The 27716-nt window shown below is 40.1% G+C and overlaps 1 protein-coding gene across 4 annotated transcripts in view; it reads right to left on the reverse strand.

Moving 5' to 3' along the window:
- ZNF516 (zinc finger protein 516) overlaps positions 1 to 27716 on the reverse strand; it is a 129044-nt gene that overhangs the window by 93962 nt on the left and 7366 nt on the right. Inside the window, exon 2 of one of the 4 annotated variants that reach the window (XM_084619260.1) lies at positions 16931 to 17011. The exons of 2 other annotated variants lie outside the window; for them this stretch is intronic. The gene's annotated coding sequence lies outside the window, so the exon portion shown is untranslated. Of the gene's footprint in view, positions 1 to 207; positions 307 to 16930; positions 17012 to 27716 lie in introns of those variants that run through there. One more of the 4 variants, XM_084619263.1, reaches the window with a different exon arrangement.

The raw sequence follows: 27716 nt of genomic DNA on the forward strand, positions 1-27716 counted from the left end.
CTTCTTAGGCTAAAACCACCTCCAAGCTTAGATAAGCACACCTATATTTACTTTCTTAGGTAATGGCAGTTTTGTCAAAGTCATTGCTTAATATCTATTTTACTTGCAACAGTAACGTAAAGATGTTATGTAAAAATCACACAATCTTTCAAAATCAGCATAAAAGGGAAAAAAGCATTATTTACAGAAAAATATAAAAGATATTACCACTATTGTGCAGGGTCTCCGAGAGAGTTCTATATCATTTCTTTTTTAAACTCAAGGAGGTTCTTTTCATAAAAACATGTTGTTCCAGGCTTGTAATCTAGTAGGATTCCTTTCAATGTCACACTCTTAAAATACAGCTTCTCTAGGAAATGAAAAATATCATTTTACTTCACTACTGATAAGCTTTACACTGCCCTTTCAGAACTCTCTCTGTGTTTTTAATGTTATTTATTAATGAGATGGAGATTTTATTTGATAAACAGTACCTACCTTCAGATATGTTTTAAAATCAGCATCTCATGCACATTAAAAATAATGAATACAGTGTTATCAACTCTGAGCATTCAAAAATCAGGAGTCAGGCTTCCCAAAATTATGACTGGCTTAAAACTCATGAGATGTTCAAAAATTAATACATTTTATTTTATTATTCTTTTTATTTGCTTGCTGGCTTTTCAGCGTTGAGGTCTAGTGCATGTTTTCAAGCTTTTCTTCACAAGCATGAGGTCTAGGACTCACTTTCTGTTTCAAATTAAAACTGAGATTCTCTTGTAATCATCCGATTCCAGAAGCTGCGGCTTTCAGAAAATCACCATCTATTCCGAAATCATAAAGAGTTCGCAACACTGTTATAATGTATTCCCCCCGCCCCTTCCTCCATTTCATCTGTATAACAGTTTTCTCAGAAGGTTACTGCATATTGTCCAAAATTTTCAAATGTAGGTGGCCTGATGTTAATCACCTAAATCTATACTTTGGCATGTTCATAAATGTGACCTGAATTTCAGAACTGCTGATCACCTGCGCTCCCACTGACTTCACAGTAGCTCTGAATGCTCAGAATCTCTGAAAATCAAGCAACTTTAGTTTTCCAAATATGGACGTAGATCAAGTATCTAAAATTAGCCATCCAAGTTTGAAAATCTTTTCTTTAGTCTAGAGCATTAAGTTTACCCGCAGGTAAAACAAGATAGTAAAATAGATTAAATTTAAAAACCATCTTCACCTGGATAAGCTTATGTCATGCTGACTACTTGAATGTCAATAAAGATGCCTTGATCATTTGGTTTTACCACAATTTTCCTTGAAAACGATAATCTCACTATCATAATTAGGATTGACTATGATATTATCATTAAACCTGTATTTCCACACAAAGGAAAATAAAGAAAAAGTCACTTTTTCTGCTCTCAGAAGCCACATAGCTGTGGAGCTGTGTTGGGATGGACAAACCCCATTGTGGTCCAGGTCAAGAAGAGGTTAATAGCCTGACCTGGATATAGGAGCTGAAGCCAATACCTTCCAACAATATTGAGCATGGAGGGCACAACAACGGAAGGAGCAGGCTTCAGAAATGTTGCCCTGATACAGGGAACTTGGTAACGGGGTACAGATAATGCACTGTGAACCCAAGGAGTAGTCAAGCCTGGAGAAAAGATTTCAGATTGGACTTCATCTTGTCCTCTAGTTTGTAACTAACTTCAGTTCCAGAAAGGGAATCATCATACACTGGCCATCTGGACTATGCGCCAAACTGGGACTGGAGAGAGGTGGGAAGGTGATCTGATGTCACCTTTGCACTTCCCCGTGACAGGATTGCCATGAAAGGGGTTAGGTCAGATCACAGGCTGCTCTAACTTATGTCTATCTGCCAGGAAGAGCCAAAGAATAGCCATGCACTGGCCACAACCCTATTCTCCCAGAAATGCCCCTGGAAAATCCCTTTCACCTAGGACTTCTCCAGGTGGTGTCACTGAGCCAGCGTAGATACTCCCCTATGATGGCAGTATTCCTTAAGGGGGATTTATGACAGCCTCCTAGCCTTATGCCAGCAGAGTCACGGGGTATCCATTTAGTCTTAGAGCCAGTGATGAAGTCCTTTGCTCACAGGAGCTCCTACCCTCCCACTGCCCACACACACAGCTTTTGTTTTTATAAGCTCAGTCACATGGGTGTAAATCCAGAGTAACTACAATGACTTCTGTGACGTCACTACACCAGCATTAGAGAGGACATTTTAGCCTTTCCTCTCTAACTACAGCACAGCCATTTTTATCTTCCTTTATATTAAGGATGTTTCTAAATTTAAAATAACTATATTCCCTTTCATACCCTAAAACGATAAAGGTCCTTTTCTAAGTTTAGACTGATTTCTATGACAGTTCCATGTACACAGCAGCCAGAGAATCAGGCCCCAAAATAGTAAGAAAAATTCTCTCTCTTCTCTGACCTTTAAAGCTATTTTGTTTATTTAAACAGGGTGCCTTCACTCCAAACCTTAAAGCACCCTCTCCCTACAAGAATAGGATTGCATGCAGATCTGGTTTTGGTCCAGGACTTTGTATGTTCTAATTCTTTCAGCACAGTAGCTGTAGCTGTTGGTATTGTTTATGGGTGGCCGACAATGTGACTCAAGGCTCTCTTATCTTTAACAGGGAGTTGTGCAAAACAAAAACCATTACTGCATTCAGTGTGCAATAGTCCATCTTTATCCAATGCACTGGGAGTACCCTATTTAAGAGGAGGGTAGATGGAATTTACTCCTTTTAAGTTTGTGGGGGCCCTCAATCTCCAAGCAAGCTGCCAACACAAACCCTTCAGTTGGACACATTTTGAACATCTTTGGTGTACTCAGAACAGGTAGAAGAACATGTACATTTCTTCTACATCAATTGTCACCTGTTTTGTTTCTGTATTTTAATTGTGTTTCACAAAGACTTTGAGAAGCCATGATTGTTTCATTATTGTGATTGTCCCTATTGAAAAGCCACATAAGAGAGCCCTGAAATCACAACAGTTGTGTTTCAATCAAATGCACTGTCATTACGATGTATTTTTACACCTGAGCACTAGTATGTTGTTGATATGAACGGTATGTTAGTGCAGCATACACTACTTTTCAAAAAAGGAGGTACTTAGCAATCATACCTAAATGTTTTTCTCTTCTGGGTTTTTACTGTAATTGCCCAATAGTTTCTCTATTTGAAACACGGTGATTCATTTATAGGTCTGAATATTTTGAGTATACCACCATCATTTGATTTCACTTTCCCTTAAAGGCACACGCATTATTTTACAAATACCATCAAATACGTGAAATTTTAGTTATATCCACACTGGTTGCTGCTAACAACAGCAGAGCTATTAGAGCAATCCTGTTAAGCAAGGTAGTGACCAATTGTGTCACAGTATGACAAAATCTTATTCATTGCAAGAAGTTAATTATTTGATTTTTTCCCATTAATTTACCTTTTGTAATCAGTTTATTTATTTGTTTATAATTCTCCTTACGGAACATCTATACAAGGACTTCCAAATACGGTCGTTTAGACACTGTAAAATACATACGTACATTTATGAGCAATACAAACTGTAATAGTTATAGTAGACGTGCTTTTGATTAAAAGCTCAAATTATTTTCACTATGTACTATTAACCTGTCTGTACTGCTCTTTACACTTTTGCATCATAATGCTTCTTGGAACTTAAAGTAAAACAAATTGCACAGATAATTTCATATGCTCACAGATTTACACTTATGACTTTTTAATTTCCACTAAGAAATCATGTTTGCCAGCCATACTAACATAGTAAAAGTGACCAACATATATGAATATGAGATCCATTTGTGATACTATATACTACAGCAGTGGTTCCCAAACTTGTTCTGCCGCTTGTGCAGGGAAAGCCGCTGGAGGGCCGGGCCGGTTTGCTTCCCGCAGCCCCCATTGGCTTGGAGCAGCAAACCGCGGCCACTCGGAGTCACGATCGGCCGAACCTGCGGACGCGGCAGGTAAACAAACAGGCCTGGCTCACTAGGGGCTTTCCCTGGACAAGCGGCGGACCAAGTTTGGGAACCACTGTGCTACAGAAAACTCTAGTGCCTCACCTATAGAGTTAGAAGCTAATTAAGGCAATGCACCATCTTGATGTTGAACTGTTGCTAGGCTGTGTGATCTTACACTGAAGTTACTTACACTGCAAGAACATATATTTATACTCAATCTTAGTTTCAACTGCACTGTGCGTGACTACTACTCGCAGATTCCAAATTTTAATTCCTTTTCTATTCATATTTTTTCAGAAACCTAAAATGTGTTGTGCTTTGTTTCTATACACATGCACTTATTGCAGGAACAACGGAAAGAAGAGTTTGTATCACCTTACACTTCCTTATAAGGTATGTGCAAACCAAAAATATTTAAGACATCCTTTTGTGATATAAACAGACTAAACTTGAAGGCATAAAACCACAACAAAGCTCTTTAGCACAGTGCAGAAATACTTAAATTGAAAGTTCATTTCTTTTAAAATGCTTCTTTATCAGAAGAATGCTTACTGTTTTACAGATTCATATTTCCATGTCTCCAGTCCATTGTTCAAATAAGTGAAATAATATCCATGCATTTTATAACTAAGTTATCCCCATATTATTATTGTTCTCCACTAGTGAAAATGCTAAAGGAAAACATGCAGCTGTCATGCACTGGTGGTACTCCTCAATCAAAGAACAACGGAGAACAAAGGCTAAAGCCAAAAGTTGTTTTTATTGACTATAAAAGCACTATAAAAGCTTTCCAGGGAGATTCTCCATGATGATCAAACAAAAACAAGTACAAAATCATAGACTCTTACACATTAATTCCAGCATCTCCAGAAAGAATTCCTGGGAGTGTTATAACTCTTTTTATGGAGGCACTGATCTAATGAAAAGTAAACAGCAACTGATAAGCTACATATCCATGTAAAAGTTTTTAATTATTCTGTTTGTGTCTTACCATGAAGTTTGTTCTAACATTTTTTTCAGCTGTGCCAAGAAAAACAAACACATGTCAAGGTCAGAGAGAAATAGATTGGTTTTGCTTTATCTGAATTCCAGTTGTGGGCAACAAAACCCCAACAATTTAAACAGGAAACTATTCTGATAGTACAGAATTTAACTTTCCTGTGAATGTAGAAGCAAGCTACATCAAATTTGCCCCCTTTCTTGACTGAAAATAATTTAGCTCTGGCCTCTCTGGAGAAGACTGAGTAACAGTTGGCGGCCTAGTGGTGCTATTCCTCAATAAAACGTAGGAGGCATATATGTCAGTGCAAGATGTTATTACTTCTCCAATACACTAGTGCGTGTTTCTAATACATTATAAGTCTCAAATACAGCTACGAAACCCTATCAAATTAGTAATTAATCTAGGACATGTGGGGCCAGACCCTCAGCTGACACTGATCTTTGTAGTTTTACTGACATCAGCCAGACCTACCCTGATTTACACCAGCTGAGAATCTTTGGACCTTTATTGGCTGTACTAATATGTAAAAGTAAAACCAAAAACAATGAAAGTTATCAAGTGCTGTCCTCAACTCACAATTGGTACTGAGGCAGAGTTTGCAACAGCATGTGGATGATCTCTTTTTTAAAAGATGTTTGAGTAATATGAACAGTAACACATAGAAAAAGTCTACACTTTTCCTAAAAAGAGAATATTACTTAGAAACATAAGAACAGCTACATAAGATGAGACCCCTGGCCTCTCTAGTTATGAATCCTTTCAACTCACAGTGACTAATACCTATATTCAGAGGAAGGCATAAAGCAATAAAAAATTGTACAAGAACATGCTTATGAGGGAAATATCTTCCTAACTCCAGGCAAGTATCAGAGGGGTAGCCATGTTAGTCTGGATCTGTAAAAGCGGCAAAGAGTCCTGTGGCACCTTATAGACTAACAGACGTATTGGAGCATAAGCTTTCGTGGGTGAATGCATCCAACAAAGTGGGTATTCACCCACGAAAGCTTATGCTCCAATACGTCTGTAAGTCTATAAGATGCCACAGGACTCTTTGTAACTCCAGGCAGTTAGTGGTTGGCATATGTCCTGAAGAATGAAACTTGATCCTAATTTCTAACCTAGACAGTATAACTGCAGTTGTTTGTCTCAACCATATATTACAGCAATGAGTTCCACAGATTAAAACTTTTCTTTTGAGTTCTTATTTCTTGTATTATGAGAGAAGGAAAATAGGCAAACCCTATTGACTTTCTCTAGGCCAATCATTCTTGAATATAGCTATGCGAAGACACTTCGGATTTGTGTCCTCTGGAAACGTCAGGTGTGGCTGACAAATTTTACTGTCAAACCTTCTTAGTTATGACAGAGACAAATTTCTGAGTGGAATTACAATCTGATCCAAAGCCTAGTGAAGCTAATGGGAGTCTTCCCATTTTTAAAAATGGTAAAAGTATATTTTTTTCATGCTGAATACTCCCCCAAAAGGCTTTAAATTTCAGTAAAATTTCAAAGCCAAAAACCCTGTCTATGAGCTAAGGCAAAGCGTGTAAAATTGCAGCCCCAAGAAGCTGCTTGTAAATATTAGGACCAATTGAACCAGAGAGATTAGAATAAGAGATGGAACTGAACCTTAACTATATTAGTACCTGTTTCCTCAACTGCTATAATTAATATGGCAAAGCTTAATCAGATAGTCATATGCTATAGTATGTGTGTGTATACACACACACACACACAAACAGATGTAGGCTGGGACTGTCAATGTAGGCTGAGGGAGTTAGGTGCCCAGCTCTCTAGGGCTCCTTTAGGAAATTGCAGCTGTGATTTACAATACTCTCTCATTTACTTGTTTATATAAAGTGTAATCAGATTCCATAGTGATAAGCACCACTGCAATGCATATACAAAAATAAAAATAAATATGATTTAGAGAAAAGGCTCTGACCTGCTATAGTTGAAATTACTGACCAAGTTTTTAAAGCAAACCCGCTTTGCTCTATCTCTTAGAATATAAAAGGTCTCAATAAGTTCTAATTGCTACTTAGAAAGGGACCCATTTTCTTCTACAGAACAAGCCAAAAGGTATCTAAAGCTATTAAACTATTCTGGATAATACCTGGAAATCATTTTAAAATGACACACAGTGAATCCTGTTAAAAGTTTAATAACAACAGGGAAATGTATGTGTTCTGCAGCTCATATTTTGCCCACATTGTGTTGTGGTATTTCAGGATGTATTTAAAACTGCTATTTTATTAACAGGTTTTTTTAAAAGATGAAGTCCTAACATTTCCACGTATTTTGCTGTACGCTGCCTACATATAAATAACTGATATAATACTCAAATTATAGTGTATTGAAGTGCCCTGCATTAGAAAAAAGCTTGATCCGTCTTATGGCTCTATGTAAAACCATTAAATAGCTCAGTATGGTGAAGTCAGCACTTCAGAATTGTAATTTAAAATTATTATTATTAAAGATTTTATGTTCTTTCTATTGTTCACACTGCTACTGAAAAAACCACACCCATTACATTTTCTATATTTAGAGAACACCATGAAGATACATTTTAGTAAAAGTCTATGAATGTATTTATTGTACTAAGTGGTGAAATATGTAAATAACCCAAACCCCATCCTATTTCCAGATTGCTTTTTTCCTCCTACCGAAACAACAGAAGAGCTAACATGATTTTCATTTTGAAACTGAATGTTTAGATTGGTGACATGCTGCACTGACAGGCTTTCCATATATTTGAAAAAGAAGTTGGATTAAGTTGAACAAAAAGAAACAAAGAAAAATTAAGCTGTACAGCTGTCTTATCAGTCATTAACTGACACTTTAACCAAGGCCCAATCCTGCAAGCACATATGCATTTGAGTATCTTCACCCACATAAATAGCCTCATTAAATCCAATAAGACTACCCTCGTCTTTAAAATTATTCACGTGTATTAAGTGTCAACAGGGTTGTGTCCCACATTTTGTTTAACTGAAGCTGAAATCAAAAACTTCCCTCTGCCACTGCACAATTTTCCCAAAGGACAGTGCTTTAAAATACTGGGAGTAATCAAATGTCATTAATTTTCTTTAAACAAGAACTGCACTGTTTAAAGTTCTTTGAAACTAAGGCTGAAATTTTCAAATCTAGGTGCTACCATTTTTATGATAGTTTATTGCATCAAGAAACACAACACAGGTTACTAATGTAGGTAAACCTTTTCCAAGCCCAGGTGTCCAAATGTAGGCTCCTAAATCCACGGTTATGTGCCTAAATAAAAGTGCCCAATTTGCAGATGTGCTGAGCACCTGCAGCTCCTATCGGCTTAGATAGGGGATTTGTAAGTCACTCAGCACTTCTGAGGCTCAGGCTACTTACACTTAAGTGCACAAAGGTGGATTTAGGAGTCTAACGTTAGGCATCCAGGCCTGAAAGGTTTTGCCTAAATCAGTAATCTGTGTAGCCTTCGTTGCTGTAATAAAGCACCACAAACACCTACAAAATAAAGCATCACAAAACCAACATGCTACTTTCCAAAAATAAAGTAAAATATGTCAATGAAAGGCTAGGGCAGGGGTCTGCAACCTTTCAGAAGTGGTGTGCCGAAATCTTCATTTATTCACTTTAATTTAAGGTTTCGTGTGCCAGTAATAATTTTAACGTTTTTTTAGAAGGTCTCTCTCTATAAGTCTATATATTATATAACTAAACTATTGTCATATATAAAGTAAACAAGGTTTTCAAAATGTTTAAGAAGCTTCATTTAAAATTAAATTAAAATGCTGATCTTACGCCGCTGACCCGCTCAGCCCGCTGCCAGCCTGGGGTTCCATTCACCTAGGCCGGCAGCAGGCTGAGCGGAGCCTGCGGCCGGGACCCCAGCTGGCAAGGAGCCAGCAACCAGAACCCCAGACCGGCAATGGCTCAGCCCGCTGCCAGTCTGGGGTTCTGTCCGCCGGCTCCTGCCAGCCAAGGTCCTGGCTGCTGGCCCCACTCAGCCCGCTGCTAGTCTGGGATCCCAGCCCTGCCCACATAGAGTGGGTACCTACCTTCTCCCTGGTTCTAGCCCATTCTCTTCCTCTCTCTCTCTGCACTGAGCTGAGGATGGGAGTGCACTGAGTACAGTGCGGAGGGTGAAGGAGAGGCTGGTGGTTGGGATGTAGTGTCTGGCCAGGAGCTAGAATGAGGGAGGGGGCTCAGGGTTGGGGCAGGAGGTTTGGGTGTGAAGTCCTTACCAGTGCAGCTCCCATTTGGTGCAAGTGGGAAATGTGGGGGATGGGTGCAGGAGCTCCCGTTTGGTGCTCAGGGTGAGGGGGGGAATGTGGGGGCTGCAAGAGTTGGGGCATGGGGTGTGGGGGGGCTGGAGTCAGGGCTGGGGTCGTGGGGGGCTGCAGGGGTCAGGGCCAAGGGCTGCAGGTGTGTGAGGGGTACAGGGGTCAGGGCAGAGGGCTGCGGGTGTGTGAGGGCGGTGCAGGGGTCAGGGCAGAGGGCTGGGGGTGCTCCCAGCCCCCTGCCCAGAGCGGCTCAAGGCAGGGGGCTGGAGGGGATATGCCCTGATTCCACCCCCCCTTCCCCAAGGTCCCGTCCCCACCTCTTCTCCGCCTCCTTTGCGGAGCAGCGAGCACGCTGCGACTCCACTTCTCCCCCTCCCTCGCAAGAGCCATCAGCTGATCGGCAGCAGGGAGGGACAGGAAGAGGGGCAGGAACCCAGCATGCTGGGGGAAGAGGCCAGGGAGGGGGGACCTTGCCTGTCCTGCAGCAGCAGCCGGCAGGACCAAGCTTCTTCACCCTGCCCCTACAGGGGGGTGGAGAAGAGCAGGCTGTGGAGGGCAGGATTTTTAATGGCACGTTGCTGCCTGCCGGGGTCCCGGCCTGGGTTCAACAGCGGGCTGAGCAGGGCCGGCAGCTGGGACCTAGCAGGCAGCAGCGTGCCATTAAAAATCAGCTCGCGTGCTGTCTTTGGCACGCGTGCCACAGGTTGCCGACCCCTGGGCTAGGGCATCAATTTTCCTTTTTCAGTCAACCAACCATGAGGCTGATGGTGGCGGAAAAAACTGTAAGCCTTCTCGCTGAGCTTTAAATAGGGTACTGACATCCATATGTCTGAAGTTAGCATGACTGCACCTGAGAAATTCTTTAATTTTTTTATTATCTTTGTCATCTTAAGCAAATGGCAAAACCACCCCATCATACTTTCCCTGTATTTTTAGATGACATCTTCAACAAAATGGACACAGTATTTGGCAGTCTCTTTTAAGATACAGAATCAGTCCTATTAAGTGCGGATGCTTCCCCCCTCCTGTGGTCTGAATACTTGTAGCTATTACTGAATCATTTCTCCTGTTCTCTTGCATAACACCAGTATCTATTTCTACAGTCCTTCCTTTAATTTTTCCTCTGATTTTTCATTTGCAGAATGTACTAGCAGGCATGTGAGGAGTTCTTCCAGGGTGACGTGCTTCCATCATTTCTTTAAACTGCCCATTTTTTGCTATGTTGTAGGCAGTGCTATTAGCATAAATGAAGGCTCAACTTTTATTGCATAAATACTGACAGGTATTTTCCATTTTGGGGTGTTAAAAATGAACAGACACCCTGCTCTAAGTGAAACTGATGTCAGAGAACTACTCAAAAGCTATTTACATCTTGCTACTTAACCATGTGTACATGTTTAACTTCATTCAATCACTTATTTCCTAGCATGTCTTTCAACTACTGGCACGCTGAGTCAGATAAATTCATCCAATGATGTTTGGCAATGACAACATATAAATCACCTGTTTGACATATTAATCAGCAGCTCTTACATTTACAACCATCAGAATCAGAAACAATCATTCAGTGACTTCAACACTACGTAGACTCAAAGAGGAGCTAGCCATCTTTATTTAAAACAACGTTATCTATCCACCAGAAATTTCTACATTCTAGCAAACAAAGCCCTCCGTAACAGATGACAATTTTAATGATTCCCCTCTCTTCAACATCCAAACACAGTTGATTTCACCCTCTCATGATGCCCCTATCACCAATGACTCTTCCATTTTTCCTCCTTCTTCTCTAGGCTTCTAACTTTCTTGTAATTTCCTTATCAGCACACCAAGAATCTTGGTGTTTCATCACTTCCCTTTTAACTTTTAAGAATAACTGAAGTTTTCTTTTATCAACTGCAATTAGAGCTTTATGTTTCTAGCATCAACATATTCTCAAATAAATGTTTTGTTCTAAGAACCTGAAAAAATCTGATAAAACTCACTGAGCTGGTGATTTTTATAACCCTAAGGCAGGCAGGCATAATTACCTAAAAGTCTAACTGCAAATTAAAATTCTTCTGCATAACCACTAAGAGGCTTACTTCCACCTGCTGAAGTCAGGAAACTACTGTGTTAATTAAGTCAGCATGCCCTTGGTCTAAAGAGCAGAAGAAGAAAACCTGATTTTCTCTTATCTACATTAGCTGAAAGAGACAAAGGTAAAAAGTAAAGCTACTTGTATGCACTGATATAGGACAAGTTCGGAGAAATTATGTATATGTATACTAGAGATCAACAAGATGGAGTCTGCTGAGCAGAGGTATTAAGTATACCTTCTCTCAACCTTACTGATAATGCAACTGAAATGACAATTGTGACTTTAAATCAGAGGTGGGCAAACTACGGCCCGCAGGCCACATCAAGCTTGCAGGACCCCCATGCCCGGCCCCTGAGCTCCTGGCCCAAGAGGCTCACCCCCGGCCCCTTCCCTGCTGTTCCCCCTTCCCCGCAGCCTCAGCGCGCCATGCTGCTGGTGTAGCATATTAAACTGCTCCACGTAGGAACACGCTAGTGGTAGCAGTTATGGAGAGCAATTTTACTACACTACACCGGCGCAACGCTCTGGGCGGCTGGGCAATGCTCTGGTGCTGTGCGGTAAGGGGGCAGGGAGCAGGGTGAGTTAGATAGAGGGCAGGGGAGTTCGGGATGGTGGTCAGGGGGTGGGGCTTTGGATGGGGTCGGGACGGTCAGAGGGTGGGGAACAGGGGTTGAATGGGGGCAGGGGTTCGGGGGATAGTCACGAAGGGGGGGGGGGTTGGATGGGGCTATGGAGGGCAGTCAGGGGCAGGGGCTCCAGGGGCGGTCAAGGGACAGGGAGCGGGGGGGGGGGGAAATGGGGCAGGAGTCCTAGGGGGGCCATCAGGGAACGGGGGGGGGGCTTGGATGGGGCAGGAGTCCCGGGGGTGGGGGCCGTCAGGGGGTGAGAAATGGGGGAGGGCAGATAGGGGGCGAGGGCACAGCCTCCCCTAACCGGCCCTCCATACAATTTCCAAAACCCAATGTGGCCCTCAGGCCAAAAAGTCTGCCCGCCCTGCTTTAAATGGTGAAAGAGCAAGCCATGCTAAGATAGGAATAGCATGCTATAAACACAATATTATGAATTCATTATTTCATTAATTTTAATCACAATTACACTAATACAGGCTGTTTTTCCCTCCCTCTCCAGCCCCCAACTCCCTAATATTTTCTTGCCACTTTAAGATAATCAACTGTATTTTATGAGTTTTTGTTCATGCAGAAGAGTAAGATTTCTCAGATATCTTTTCTTAAATAAAAAAGTATACTAGGGCAGCTCAAAAATGTTCCATCAAAGCTGTTTTTCGATGGATAACTGGGATTTCAACTAAACAAAATTTTTGGTGAAAAATGTCTGCTTTCTGTGGCAAATGTTTATTTGTTATGGAAAAAACAAAACTTTCCATTTGGAAATATCAAAACATTCCCGAATCAAAATTAAACATTTCAACATTGCCAAATCAAAATGTCTAGTTTTGATTCAGTTCAACGTGAAACATGTTTTCTTGAATCAGTGCAATGCCTCATATGAAAGAGGCAGTTTAGGTGCCTCCTGGACCCACCCATAGGTGCATCACGAGAGATTCAGTCAGCATGGGAGCCTGGCCCATAAGGTGGAGAGGGGCATTAGGAACCTGAATTAGGGTTCTCATCAGGCTTCCATCAGGGAAGACACAGTTTAATATCGAACTGAGCCAAAAATGCAACATTTTGATTTGGTATGACAAACCAAAGTATCTCATTTGAGATAAACCCAACCTGAAACAAAACACTGTCCCAATGTGATTCTTAATTTAGTCTTTGCAGCCTAGATACCACAATGATTAGCCCATTTCATGGATTCTCATGAAGCTTTCAGCTGGCTGAGTTCTGCCCAAAATAGCCATGCCCACCACAAACAAGTTTACTTTAGCTGAGATAACACTGAATCACTCGAGTGTACGGATGTAGAGTTTTCAAAAGCACCTGTACGGTTTAGGAACCTAAGTCTCATTTGCTACATCTACACTACAAGGTAGGGGTGTGCTCACCTCTACCTACTCATGCTAACTCTCATCAAGCTAGTGCACGTATAAATAGAAGCATAGTCCCAGTAGCACAGGAAATTGCAGCAGAGGCTTGGCCATCAAAAGTACAAACCCATCTGAAACAGATAGGTATGTACTTGGCACAGCTAAGCCATGCCTCCACCGCTGCTGCCCATGCTACTTATACTTGCGCTAGCTTAATGAGAGCTAACGTGAGCAAGTATAAGTGAGCAGAGGAAACACACCTCACGCATAACATACACAGAGTCAGTGGGATTCAGCTGTCTTAAGTGGTTCTTAAAATTTTACTCATGTACAGATAGAAACAAACTGGGAAATAAACCAATGGCGAATAAAATAAGGACTGTGTCAGCCCAGTGATTATTTCTGCAACATTCCAATCTAAATATAGTAGATATGGAAAATGCCATATTTAAATAGCACTGATATTTTCTTCTTCCCTTAAGGAAAAAAAACACACCATATGCACTGGGTGTTATGTGGACAGTTGCATACATCTGAAGAAGTGGGCTCTTTTCCCACGAAAGCTTATGCCCAAATAAATCTGTTAGTCTTTAAGGTGCCAGCAGACTCCTCATTGTTTAAGTGGACAGTTATGTCCTTTGTCCTATAATAGAAATCAATATTAATTTGATGGAATGGTGGTGTCTGCATAGCACATTGTTAGCAATAAGAATCATACTTAATCAATAAACCTGATTCCCAGCGTCAAGGGGTTAAAAAGAAATTGGGCCCACTCCCTGCAAAGACTTACACTGCTTAAATTTGTGCACTGTGAATAGTACCATTGAAGCGTCAATGGGGCTACTAACATTTTGAAATGGTAAGGTGGTGTGTTAATCTTTGCAAGATTTGAATTTCAGTTTTGTTTGCAACATGAACAGTTTTCTCCATTCAAACTGACGGGCAAATTCCATGCTCTGATCTGCCCATGGATCTCTAAATGTGATTAAATGAATGCATCAATCTTGCTTATGTGCTTAAGATTTGCATATATTTCATCATCCCATGGAGTCTGAATCTCCATTTGCACCGGTCTTGGGCATTTACAGTGGCTAATCTCAATAAAACTGTAGTTTTGATAAAAATAGGTGTGACTGACTCATGCAAAACTCCCATTGATTTAAGCAGCCATTTTGGATGGCACCCATAAAAGCAATTCAACTTTGCTCAAGCAAGGAAGTCTTGCCAGCAAAAAAGTTTGAAGGGACTCTGTAACCTGAAACTTTTTGAAAACGTGTCTAATTTAAAAAAAAGAAATTCTGATAAAGCACCTTATAATTTGAGAGGGCAGGAGTTACCTCTTTTTAAAAACATGAAATGAAAATGATTTTTCTGTTTCCCTATCAATGTTTATAAGGATCTTTTCAGTAATGAAGAAATTTACCACACAGAAGAAAATGAAAGTGACCATGCATAAATGAACAAAATACACAGAGAAAAATAACTTTCATACTAATTCCTTTCAGCTCTAGTAATCCCAGGTATTGTGTGTGTGACCAGGTCTCCTGGCTGTCACTTCATCCCAGAATCTAGATGGCTCCTGAGTGTAGCAGGGAGTGGAGGCTCTCAGGAGTGATGTGCCCCTTAAGAGTGCATGGGCAGGCAGCATCAAGGATGTGGATAAGGACATCCTGGCATCAACTTAGGACACAGAGAGGCCGCTGCAAGTGAACTCAGCTAGGGGAGTCACACCAGCACAATTGAGCCACACTCACTTCCGCCTGATCACTGATGCCATCATGCTGCAGCACTTAGGGTAGCCGGGCAAAGGAATGAGAATTGGGCCACTGCTACAGTTTATCTGATTATTTAATATACCAGATTTTTATTTCATTTTGCTATGTTTGTTACTGAATGGCCCCCACCCATCCAAATTCTTTTTCTTCTCCACTTTTTCCTAATAAATGCACACCCTCGTTTGAGAAACACTCTCCATACTGAGTTACTGGCTCGGCCCCTGTCGTAGATATGATTTAGTTTCCTTCAGATTTCCAGGTGGAAGAACTGGACCCAAGGATCATTTGCACTAAGGCCACTGTTCTAACCCCTGTAAAGCTCTGTCTTGGTTGTAAGGAGTAACTATGCTTTTAACTACATTAGGTACAAAATGTTCAGGCAAATGTGATTTTTCAAGTTGACAGTAACCCTTGAAGATGGATTTGACTAAACGTAAATTAAACTTGACTCTGGAAACAATAATCTGAGCTCTTGAGCTTCTCTGAAAGCAAAACCGGTTGGGAGCTGTATGAGAACAGACGTTTTATAGATTTTAAAACTAAAACTTCAAATACTAAATCTAGCACTAAGGGACCCTGTGGATTTGTGACACTTCCAGGAAGACTTTGGAGCCATAAACTAATGGATACATTACACTGATGCATACAATATAATCTTTTTGGATAGCAGATAGGAAGACAAACATAGAAGGGAAACTATTTCAAGTAAATCACCCATTTTTCACATTCAAATACTCTGGAAGTTAAAAAATTCATGAAAATCAGTGTGATGAGTTTGAGTTCAAACACTGGCCAAAAAATGGCTGCATTTGAAATCAAGCCTCTGACTGTACAAGATGACCCGTGTGAGCAAACCTTTGCACAGACTTCAGTGGGGCCACTAGTGTCTGCCTACATGGATTAGGGTGGAATATAAGGGCCACACCATTAAAGTACGGAAAGCATTTCCAAGCCTCATACTGGTGGCAATTATTTTGATTGAAAATGGTGGCAGTATGGATGCCCCGAGCCAAAGATTTTAAACAAATTTAATTTCTAACCTGTTTTAAACTAATCTAAAAATCAAACTAGAAAAAAAAACCACCCTTGAATATTTAACAAAAATTAGTTAAATTAATTCCTGGTCTAACTTCATTGACTCCACTGACTGTGGCTCTTAACAAGAAAATAAAATTTAGTAGTCCAAAAGTTCAAAACCCAACTGGAAAAGTAAAGATGCCTTAGAGTACCTATTGGTTCTGATTAGCACCACACACCTTTATGGTTTGAATATAAATCTGTTACATTACTCTGTGTGTGTGTCTCTCTCTCCCCCCATAAATTGTAACAATTGCAATGTTAGGAAGTTTGTCCAGGTACAATCTTTAAAACTAAAGACTGGTAAAACCAATGCATATCTTCTGTAAAATGGAACTGTTTCTTATAGATGTAAAAAAAAGTCAAATCTTTTGCTCTTTTATCAAGACATGAAACGTGGAAAGCAAAATTCTGAACTATTGCAAGGTTCTTAAGTCACTATTAAATTGAATCCTTGCCTTTGGCATTTACTGTATTGTACATTTGCTGCTGGTCTACTGAGCAAGTACATTTCTCTGATGTTACTTAACAAGTTATTCTTTTGTCATATTCTAGCAACTAAAGAAAATATACAGAATGTCTGTGCCATGATGACATCTTTAGGCAAACAATGTTACTCTAGCTCTTCTCATTTCCTAAACCTGTATTTCATTCATGTGCCATTTTTTCTTTCATAATTAACCAGCTCCTACTATAACACACATATATACCTCCCGTATACACAGAGGAACAAAACTTACCCTTAGTTACACCCCTCCAATTTCAATGAGGTTGTCGGCATGTAACCAAGGACAGAAATTTGGCCAGACAGAAAGAAGGGCCTGGGAGGGGGAAAAGGGAAGAAAAGGAATATTTATTTTTAGCTTTTACTCAGTTTCAGATAACTGTGTATTTTTCATGTACTATGTATGAGATTTTTATATACACGTTCCTCAGTTCCATTTTTAAATGACTGCTGATGCTGGTGGTAGAAGTGAAAACAACATGCAAATCTCACACTTGTAAGAGTACAGCCCTGTAATACTAAAGCTCTTTTTGAAGGAAATACCAATACAAGGACTACTGAGCAATTTTACCCCCACTTAGGACAGGACTGTGCAATCATTACTGAAACTGGCGAGCACTTTCTCATGAGAAGTCCCATTGAAGTCAATGGGGACTACTCATGTGAGTAGTAAGTACTCACTAATGTCAGTAGGGGCTACACAGTCAACATTTCATATTTTTTGTGTGCGTATGCACACAGAAGAATATGTGCTTACACAAACGGGCCAAGTTCAGCAGTGATGTGTGTGGTAGTGTAAATTACACACCTGGAATAAATGAGATCTGAATTGATCAGAAAGGGAGTTTAAATTACACTGATTTTGTATTCTATGGGAACCAAATTCAGCACCTACAGAAAAGGGAGTAAGCAAAGTTTGCCCTTGCTTACACCAGGACTACATCCGGGAGTGCTGAAGATGATGCAAGTTACACTGAAACGTGGAGTCCTCCATTATCTTATCTCTTCCTCTTAATTAGTTTTCCTGCTACAAGTGGCTACCTGCCCCACCACATCTTCTATACGGATATAGATTATGCTCATTTTGCAGACCTCGGACTAAATGCTGACTTCACTTATTCAGATGTAAATTTCAATTATACTACTGAAGTCAATGGAGTTATACCAATATAAATCTAGAGAAACTGAGCAGAAAACTTAGCTCCCAATCAATGCCAAATTGGTACAAATTCCACTATTTTGCAACAAGCACAAATTTCTGCCCAATTTTTAATTTACACCACTATTTACATCATCACTGAATTTGGCCCAAAGGCTGCCCAGGGAGTTGCACTGCTTTATTCCCATCTGCATCTGGTCCACAGAATGTACAGAAATGACCCGTTGGTTCACTTCTATGTGAGGACTAAGTATGCTGCATAACCCACTAATATCCTGATATTATAAAAAAAGTTTCAATTGTTTAAAAGTTTCCATTCGAGTTTGAACAAAGATAGAAGGCTTGTGTACACCATACTACCCCATCTGAGCGTGCAAACACTTTGAGCCTACGTGAATGCATTCTACACAACAAGTCAAGCCCAATGTTTCCCCCTTCCTGCTCTTCAAAAAGTACTCTGTGCCCTTTCACTATGAAGCATGAAATCAGCCTCCTGGTATCTGGTAAACTCATTTCCTCAACAACCAAGATATTCAGGCATCTATCAAGTGTCTAAGCACTCCCCAACAGCAACAGAATAATCAGTTAAGGCCTCTCTATCATTCCTAGAAGTCCTAGGAAGAATGTGATGGCACTCACACTCCCTGTGTGGCACCAGCTGATTTTTGAGAAAAACAGAAAGCATTTCCACAGCATGACCATCCAGATCGCTTTTGATGCCAGGAAGATTATTGCCAAATGTCCAGGTTCCACACACAGCATATCTTTCAAATGTCAGCATGGAGCCAGATATTTCACCATTCTCTGACTAACTGCTTGGTAAATGTACAGTAATTTTGAGATTACACAGATTTTACTTAATTTGTGATAGTTTAATACTACTTTAATAGTAGTTTTTTAATAGATAGTTTTATACTACTTTAATTTGAAGAGGTCTTTGATAATTACCAGCTATTTCTTAACATTTAACTTGATAGCAGATATGCCTTGAAGAATGTCAATGACACATTTAACAAATCCATTTAACCACATGCACACAAAAATACAGCCAGCAAGGGCAGGGACTGAATCTGACTTTGTGTATGTACATCACCTAGCTTTAGCACAATGGAGCTCTGTCCTGCTCTCAGTCATGGCCACTAGGAGCTACTATAATACAAATAAGAAATAATCATAATTTAACTCCAACCAAGCCTAGTGGTTAGAAATGGAGCTTTTCTAATTGTCTAAAATGTTGAACTTGTGTCACACAGAAGTGTAGGTGTTTAGTGTGTAAGGGGTAAATGGTTGTGTTTAAGTGGGTTCTGCTGGATGATTGTTAATCAAGGGAATTTTTTTAAGTGGAAAAGGTTGTATCATGTTTATTGTTTTGTTATAGTTTATGTTTATAGCAATGTTATTAAGGTGATGTTATTCCTTCTTTCAACCGTCAATGTTTCTGGTCAGAGTTAGGGTTGTGAAGGAAAGTGGCAGGTGTGGGCGGAGGATATGCAAAAGGTAATCACAACTGTAGATTTCAAAGGTTGTGTGTGTACTTAACTAGTGACTCGACTCCTGATTTCTCTTAAGAATGAGTTGGTGGTATGAACTCTTGAGCAGCTGTAACTGGTGTTAACAAAAAAAAAGTGTGTTTTTGATTAAACTTATTTAAGAAATCTCTGCAAATGCTAAACGTTATTCAGACGAATACAAGATTAGCATATACCCTGCCCCCCAACTGTACTCCTTCCCCTTGTTCCCTGGCACAGCCCAATTCCTCCCATAGCCTCCAGTGCATGACCCAGATTGCTCCCATTACGCCACTTCATGACTCCCTACAGCCCCACGCCTCAATACGCTTCCTCAACCCCCAACCCCAACCCCACCCTGACTACTCAGGTTTTCTATGTCAGTGTTTAAAAGCTGAATATGGCCAGAGAGGAGGAGTCATGGTGCAGACCAAGGGTGCATATGAAAGAGCAGGGCTGTGTGAGAATAGTATGTGAGGAGCAAGGAGCAGTGGGGAGAAGATCTATGTGCACTCTGATGAACCGTAAGTGAGTCATCAGAGATTATCTAAATTCTGATGAACGCAGGTGGTTAATCGAAGTGGAGCTCCTCTCCATTCTCCCCACCACACACACACACACACCTCTCTGCTCTGGCCCCTCCTTCTCTATGCACCACTCTCCCTCCCCTGCCCCCACCCCCACCCCAGATCTCCACTCCTCACCCTCCCCACTCTGCCCATTATTATTATGTATCAGTTGTATTACAGTAACACCTAGGAGTCCTAGTCACGGACCACATTCTCACTGTGCTAGGCACCATCCAAAACACAAGACAATCCAACAACCCCCTACACACAGTGCTGTTGCATGGTGTGCCACAGAGCTCAGGTCAAGCGTCTCTACACTGGTGCCTAAATAAAGAGCCTCTGGGTTCCCGGAACGACCCCAGCAGCCCTGCATAGAAATGGATCCCACCCACAGGCATCTCCTATTAAATCATCCATTCACGCCAAAGCCCTGCTCAAACCCCACTCACTTTGCCTCCTCCCTCTCTTTCTTTACCTGCTGCTGCCCAAGCCCAGCTCCCTATTGGTGAGGTAGCAAAGGAAAGCTGGTGAGGTAGCAAAGCAAGCTTTCTGCACTGGAAAACAGACGCAGCTGACAGAACCTGACAGTTCCATCAACTAATCTTGGCAGAGTTCTGTTAGTTTATCCTGAATGAGAGGAGTGACTGTGTGTGTTCAACTTCAGAATTTCAAAAGTGGCCTAGCTCCAAGATGTTATCAGAATGCGTGTGTCCTAGCATGGAAGAAGTGTGGGTTCCTCTAGCTAGACAACCACTATCCGCACAAACCCCAAAGGAATATGAGAAAAATCAGGGTAAAGTTGGTTTGTTTTGGTGGGGGGGGGGAGGGGGAGAGGGGTTGAAAAAAAATATTTGTGTTTCTTCTGCAAAGGTAGCAAGTATTTTCTTTTTCAAAAGTTACTGAGGAAAATTCAATTGTCCTATGAAGAATTATTGTGCCAAAAGTGGAGACTAAATTCAATCAGAGTGTGAAGCAGATGGATTTCAGCCTTTTAAATGCCATGCACTTCCTTAAAATACATTCAGCAAACCCAAGTGAAAGGACAACAAAAATGTGCTTGATGTCTGATATCCTCTTAGTTATCACATATCTCCTTGTCTCTTCCCTTTATTTAGAGATCTGAGAAGAGCATGCATCTTCTTGAAAAGGGGGAAAAGACAAGACAAAGGCTCCCAGACTGTAACCTCTCTCTCTCTCGAGACTTAAGTGACCCAAATGGCACTGTTCCCATCTTAGAATTGGCTGAGAGAATGAAGGGTCCCCATATGCTGCTTAATAACCTGTCCCAGTCTACATAATTAGGTTATGGAAGAGATAGGACCCAAGCCAAAATTCAGGCAGACTTGTTGTTCCTGCCATTACCCTGAACCCTGTCAAAGAAAAACTAATCTCTCACTGTGTTCATTTTGCTCTCTCTACGTCTGATCTCCTGTACTCCAGAGTTGCAAAATTCACACGCTGTACCCAAAAGAGCAAGGTTAACCATCTATCTCCTCCTACACTCTTTGAGGATGCAAGCCTTGATCCTTCTCATCACTCTAAGAGGGCTGCTCCTTCAAAATAACTAAAAATGTTGAATGTTTTCAGGAGTATTAGATTTTTAATTAGAAGAAAAAGGAGACTGGTATTAAAAAGGCAAGGAATTAACTTTTATGACACTTCTCAAGGACTCCACTCCTTTTCCTCCCCTCAAACTACTCAACTCGCTAATGTCCTTGCAGCTATTCATTCATCTAACATGAGAACAAGTAAATTTGGCATCCCAACCTCCAGCTTTCTATGCAGCAACCCTGATCTTCCACTTTCCGTCTAAACCACTTTGAGATTTCTTTGCTTGCACTGGAATCCTGCCCTTCTTCTCTTGTAAGAGCCAAACTATTAGAGAACAATTAGGATTTTGTCTAGTGTGTGAATCTTCCTTGCAGTGCTCCAGACGCGTCTAAGAAGTATCATACTTGGCAATTTTCTTTATCTGCCATTTCACTTCCAGTGGCAAACAACTGCATTTCCCCAATGTAGCTAATAATGAAAAGCCTATAGACTACAGATCAGTGCAAGGCAGTAAAGTGAAAGCAACAGTATCTCCCAAGACAAGCATAGAAAGATGCAGCAAATATCTGAAGGACTCCATTGTGACTCCTCTCTGTCAGGGAGACTCTCAGAATGTGCCAGTTTATACCAAGTGTTGTATGCATAGGCATAGAGGCGCATGTGACCTATAATGTAAGTATGAATGGTAACAACATGAAATATTGGTGCATGGGAAGAGAATTTTATGTATAAAGATTAGACGATAGCACACAAGAGTCACTCTTTAAAACAACCAACTTCTTCCATACCTCAAACCCCTTGTCCAAGTTCATATCAAGACCCCCCTCCCAGGGGTGAAAGTAGGCCTGTACAGGCTGCTACAGCGTGCCGGTAAGAAGCCGGTACCAGCCTGTATGCAGCGCTTTAACATCACTGCCCCTTTTGCACCCCTCGGGCCGGTGATTGGGGGTAGGAGAGGCAGCTGCCCTGGGGCCGGCAATTTAAAAGGTCCCAGGGCTCACAGTCGTCGCTACCGTGATAGCAGCTGGAGCAGAGCGGGCCAGGCAGTGTGGATGGGCTGGCTCAGGGAAGCTGACCCCCCCCCAGCCCTGCCCCTTCCACCCGAGGCCCCGCCCCTTCCAGGGGCTTGGAGCTGGTCCCAATACTGGTAAGAGTTTAATATTACTTTTACCCCTGTCCCCTCCCCTCTCAGCTAGCTGGGACTCCCCAGTCAGCAAAATGGGAAGGGCAGAGTGATCACCATTCCTTGACACCTGTTCATAACTCTCTTCCTCCTCTGGGGTTGTGACTCGCAAGTTGAGAACCACTGGTTTAAAAGAATGTGCACATTATTTTGATTATCAGAAGCATGCAACACATGCTAAGGCTCTGCAAAGAAACAAATAAAGACACAGGCCAAAAATTTCAGCACTAAAATTAAGCATTTAAATAGATGGCCTGATTTTCAGAGATGCCAGGCACTTATAGCTTCCATTCTTGAGCACCTCAGAAAGTCAGATCACCTATTTAGTACCCAAATACTATAAGCATCCACTTTGGAAAATTCTGGCCATAGCTGATGCCCATCTAAATAAGTATTGAAAAGTTATCTGACATTGCTTTTAATATTTAAAATAACTGTGTGTGGAATATTAGCAGTCCCAACACAATTTACTTTTGTAGTACAAATACAGAGCAACCTATAATCACTAACCAACCTAGAAAATAACTGACTGATAAACCAATCTGTTTGTAATACCATTAACAGATTCTGGCTTCTCTATCAACAGGGTAATTTGCGGAGACCATTTTTAATCCCTACCACTAAACCATTAATCCCCACGACTTTCATGTAGTATTGTTTTCTAACTTTGCCCAAGATTTACCAAATAGTTTTGTGGCTCATTAAAAACTAGCTGAACAAATAACAGTAGCAAAAACACACCTGTTGACATTACAGAATTCAGAGACTCCAATTCCTCCATTGATCCCTTTAAAACTGTTACTTTCTAATTGGAAGGAACCATTCAGAAGTGAAGCTGTATATCTGTCAAGTCATTTGACACCTGGTGTGCACTGTTCATGATAACATGATCTCTCCAATATGCTTGGCATTATGAAAAGGAGTGAATTATTTCATCATACCACTTACGGTCATGCCAAAGGCATGGATGTTTCTACTAAAATCAATTTCAATGTAATTGAACCAGGGTTATCAACATTAATTGTGATATTTTCTCAAACTGGCATTAAAACATTCCTCTAGTATCATTGTTAATGTCAATATAAATTATGCATCACGGTTCATAGCGTTCACTTACAGAGGTAAAACTCATCTAGAAAATAAGAAAAGGAACCAGGGCTTATCTACATGCAGCATGTATTTTTTCTGTCCCTCCAGGTTTTCCTGAAAATCAATGAACACACATTTATCTCTTTTTTCCCTTGAAATACGTTGTCCCTGAAATCAACATTAATATTACTATTAAATATGGTGTCAACAAGGTATTGCTGTTAAACAACAATAGGGAGGACATTGCAAGGGACCAGGTATGAAAATATATGAAACCTGTAGTGGCATTCAAGGAGACATCAAGAGGACAGCATAATGCTGTGGAGTACAGATTCTCCCCAATGCACACCTCAATGGTTTCAAAACTGGAGGGAGTTTGGAAATCTTATTTCATGTTTTATTTTACTGAGGTTAACAGAAGTATTATACAGAGCTCTTCCAATGATCTAAGAAGTGTACCATGTACTTACAATCACTATAGTACAAATTAATTTATTAAGAATACAATCTGAAACTACAAGGAGCCAACATATCTTTTATACAGTGAACCCATTACAGATATGTTGGAATATTTTTCTACTCAAGGATATACTTTAAGGCCGCAAAAGACCTCACTAAGGGACAGACTGTGAACCCCTTACACATGATGGAGAGCAAATGGATTACTCATACAAGTAGTTCCACTGAGATCAATGGGACTACTTTATGTAAGTAACTAAATGTCGTCAGCTCTGACAATTTTATCACAAGTCTAATAATATTTGGTGTTTCATTAAAGTCTGAATTCTCGGAGTCAAATAACTATAGGAGAATTTCAGCTTTTACTGTAAAAGTATCTAGTCCTCATGGCTCCAGTGAAGACTGAAAATGTGACCCCTAAAGGCTCAAAAAACCAAAAAGCAAACAAAAGAACTCAAAATGTATTTTCTTTAAAAGTAAAAAAATTAAAAAAATCCCATGATTTTTGGGAAGCTGACTGATGGTTTTAGAATACTTGGAGTTGGTAATAATGGTCTGCTCACCAACATACGTACTTCACAGTCTAACCCAAAGTGAACAAGAATGCACCTTTTAAAATGGGCAGACTATTGGGGCACTAAAACTAAGTCTTGCTTAGCATATCGTCAGCCATCAAAGGAGTAGCTCTAGTTTCAGCCAGCAAAGACTGCAACATCTCACCCTGGAACTCTTGACACCATGTTGTGTCACTGACTATTGTGAATAAGTCTTCCCACAAATCATTTCAACATTCAGAGCTGGATTATTCTTTAAGGAAATTATTTGAGAGAGAATAAAAAAAAATGCTTACTCATTACCTAGTATCATTGTAACAGCAAACTACAGCTGCTAAACCCAGAGTTCCATTGCACAACCTTAAAAGCATCATTTACTGTACTAGATTTCAGACAAAGAACATTTTGAAGTACTGAAATAAATCAACACTTAAATGCAACTCCTAGTCAGTTCATATAATATGGGTTAAATGCTACCATATGGTGAAGAAACACACATGTTGCCCTTTTTAAAACAAAGAACATGAATAATTTCCTTTAAAAAGTCTATTTTTAACATGACAAGCATGGAAAATGTTTTTAATTTTAACTACAACTGTAATCAAGACACATTTTGGAAAGTGTCATACTACTGGAAAAAACTCTGAAACCTGAGGAATGTTTTAAATCAGGGTTGATAAATAAATTAAAAATAAAAACAGCACCTCAATTTCCATCAGTCTGTCACAGTATGTCCTGAAAGCTAACACCATTTCCCTGCTCACCATCCTTTTAAATGAACAGAGGGGAAAAAAATTAATAATAGTGCAGCCATATCAAGGAGCCTGATCTGACATGAGCAAAAGTGACATGCCAACTCAATAGTCTTCCTTTTACTTTACCTGCTGGAAAAGAAAAATATGTACATGTGCCTTGAAAACACTAAAATACATTAGTTGGTCTTATTTTCAGCAACCATTTAGATCCAGAACTGTCTGATGAATTGATCTTTCATATCTTCTTTACATTTTTTTCAGTAATTTCATGAAATATATTATTTCATTAGCTACTGACCAAAAAAAAAAAAAAAAAACCAGAAAAGCAATCTATCAAAGTGAATATATATGAAATAGATGTAGTGTCGCTGGAGTAAATGCTACTGTTTTGTTGGTTTTTTTAAATAACCTGTATCCAGCCATTACCCTGTGTGTTAAGTATTTGTTTTCATAACTGTAGTATATACTAAACATGTCTGAATTCTAAAAATAGTTGCAGATTGCAATTGTACATGCTTTGTAGTTTCCATTTCGTTTTGAAAAAAAAAAGATTAACAGCTAGATCACTTCAGAAACTGCACTTAAAATTTTTGGGAGTCACAAAATTATACTACTTTACAATTTGGAAATGTGCTGGTGGAAAAGATTTCCTTCTAGACATAAGCATGACAGCCACCATGTGGAAAGGAAAGCTCAAATGCCAGACAGCAAGATGTAAAGAAAACAGACAGACAAGAGAGAGACAATATGCATTTCTTAGAGATTTGAAATGTATTTAGTAACTGTATAAACTTTAATGAGAAGCAAAGCACTATGTGCCAAATTGTGTTCCCCCATACATCAATGTAAATTCAGAGTAACATTGGATTTACACCGGTACACATGACAGCAAAATTTGGGCTATGGCTTCTATATCTGGCTGCAGTAAAATGTAGACTTTCTTAAGCAAGTGTTAAATATAATATTCTACTGATGATACTAATTCAATTATTTCCAATAAGTCATCATTTTAGTGAAAGGCTAGCAAAAGTCAAAATACTTTTTAAATACTCAGCTCAAAGTAAGTAATTTTGAATCCACATTAAAAGCCTCTGTTCATTCATCCCATAAGGTTTTAAACAGTTTAGACCACTGAATTCATTAACAACCCTAAATATGTAACTTTATCATCATGTAAATAGACAAACAGAGTTTGCCAATATCCCTTCAAAACATAGTAACACATGCATAATATCCTGAGACTGTTTGCTTAAGAACTGTTGTTGTAATCCAGCTTCTGGAATGGAGGGAGAAACTGTTTACAGGAAATGTGTACCGATTTTGATGTAGCTCTACTGATACCTGAGTTAAGGTGTAAACAGCAATAGCAAAATTAATCATCGATGTTGGGTAATCATCATCAGTGGCCTCAGACAGGAAAGCAGGTTTAGCAAGCCAAGAAACAGGACGTTTGCAGGATTACAGTCAGGTAATGAAAGTAAACACATGCACACAAGTACTACAATACTAATGAAAGCTATAGCAATGTTAACTACCTGAACCATGATCCACTAGTACATTTTAGAGCAGGCTCAGTAATACCAAGGTTATTAAAATCATTTCTGCTGAGAGAGTTTTTAGTACAAATCTTGGGAAACAGAGGGTTCCATTTTTTTCTTTTAAGAAATTAAGGGCTAAATTCTGCTCTCATTTATGCCCATATAACTCCAGAGTAACTGCATTGATTACAGAGGAGTTACTGTGCAATTACACTGGTGTAACCCAAAAGAGAATTTTGCCCTAAGTGATTGAATCATAACAGCTTTATCCTAGCACTGAAATGTATAAACATTTACATCATGTAAGATGTCTGCTTTGAAAAAGGAATGTTGCTGCAAGGTTCAAATATTTATATTGCAGATGTCGAATCAAATAAATTTGACTTTCTGCTGTTTTTTGCCATCCAGTCATTAATTATCTGGATGCAGTTTATGGCTACAGAAAAAGTAAGTTAAGATAGCTCATAGTTTCCAAGCTACCATGGTTCCAAACAGTTGAAATCTCCGCTACTGAAATAGACAGAGCGCAATTTTACCCTGAGAGATACACTCATGCAACTCCCACTGAAGTCAATAGGAGCAGAGGATATGTGTATCAGAGGACAGCTAGGCAACAAGCAAGTATAAAACGGCTCATACATTCTTGCCAAACTGAC

Source organism: Lepidochelys olivacea, assembly GCF_965140295.1.
Source record: "Lepidochelys olivacea isolate rLepOli2 genome assembly, chromosome: 2".
NCBI classification, from domain to species: domain Eukaryota; kingdom Metazoa; phylum Chordata; order Testudines; family Cheloniidae; genus Lepidochelys; species Lepidochelys olivacea.